General features: G+C 52.0%; 1 pseudogene; it reads left to right on the top strand.

Moving 5' to 3' along the window:
• The first annotated feature begins 257 nt into the window (after nt 1-257).
• LOC148184911 (uncharacterized) lies at nt 258-1,098 on the top strand (annotated as a pseudogene).
• The last annotated feature ends 251 nt before the right edge of the window (nt 1,099-1,349 follow it).

The following is a 1,349-nucleotide window of genomic DNA, read 5'->3' as shown; positions in this document are numbered from 1 at the left end:
GGACTGCTTTCAAACACTGCAAGTTTGGAAGGGTTCCTTGACCCCAGCAGTTGTGCCTCATTCCCCTGCTGCCTCCAGGCACCCAAGCTTGGTGCAGGAAGAGTTAATAGGTTTAAATGTAGGGTATTTTTCCCCTGCAGCTTTGTCAGAGGGAAAGTGAAGCAGCTCTGGTAGCCAGTGTGGAGCTTCTCCTGCACCCCCACCCCTGTAGTGAAAATAGAGTCTTCTGAAAGGTGAATGCTCTTCCAGAGAGGAAAATGGTACAGGGCAAGAGGGATCTATTGACAGTCAGTATCCAACCCCACACAGAATCCCTGCTGTGTAAGGTCTAGGATGGGGAGGACGTGGACTCTGAGGTCCCTACACACAGCTTTCAGCAGGCTTGTGAGGGCCCTGCCTTATGTCCTGGCTCATGGTCACTCTGTGCCTCTCCAGCAGTGTCACCATTGCCCTGCTGCTCAGAAAAACCCACTGCAGCAGTCAAGGAGGGAACATTGCTGACTACGGGTGACCAGATCGCCAAAAGTCCACGTGGATGTATCAAAGCTGCTAGGAAGTGGGGACCCATCACTTGGCTGCAAGGACTGAGCCTGGGGGACAAGAGATGTAGCATTTGTTTGTGTGTCCACCCCACAGCACCAGGCCTAGCAATCACCCAGCATGCCACCACTCCCAACACCCACTGTCACAGCTGCTCATCTTCTTTCCCTTGTGGACAGCCTTTTGTACTGTGCTATCAGTAAATCAGCTCCCTGTTTACCTCCTCCAGAATTTCCAAGAGCTCATGTCATTCCAGCAGTGGCATCATTCAAGAGAGATGTGATGACTAATTTGACCTGCCACAACACAGAAATTCCTCTCCCAAACACTCACTTCTCCAGCCACTGGCAAAGCGGAGGTGGCACCTCCAGCATCACCTCCTGCCTCAGCATCAGCTCAGCCTCAGCACAGGCACCTACAGCTGCCCTGGCAGAGCCCATCTCTCTGAATGCCCATCTCAAGGCACCAGGTTGGCATCAGGGGCAGAGGGATGAGTTCTTCATCCTGCCCAGACCTCCTCACACCTCATCTACCCACCATGGGGATCAAAACCTCTAAGTCATTCCACATCTTCCTGGTTCCCCATGCTTTCTTTCTGCTGTCCTCTCACACCCATTCTCTCTGTCCTTCTCTACACTTTCATTCTTCAGCTTTTATTTGACTCCCTGAGGTTCTGAGGGAGCAAACATCTCATTTCCTTCAGGGGAAAAGAGATTTTATGACTGAAGGTGAAGTGACAGAGCAAAAGTCTGTAGCGAGTGGGCTGGACCCCAGTGGACAGGCACAAGAAAACAGCCATGCCCCAAGGA

Source organism: Pseudopodoces humilis, chromosome 2 (assembly GCF_049639895.1).
Source record: "Pseudopodoces humilis isolate 2021_Gansu_Grassland_sample_001 chromosome 2, ASM4963989v1, whole genome shotgun sequence".
Taxonomy (NCBI): domain Eukaryota; kingdom Metazoa; phylum Chordata; class Aves; order Passeriformes; family Paridae; genus Pseudopodoces; species Pseudopodoces humilis.
This window is presented reverse-complemented; position numbering and strand designations above follow the sequence as displayed.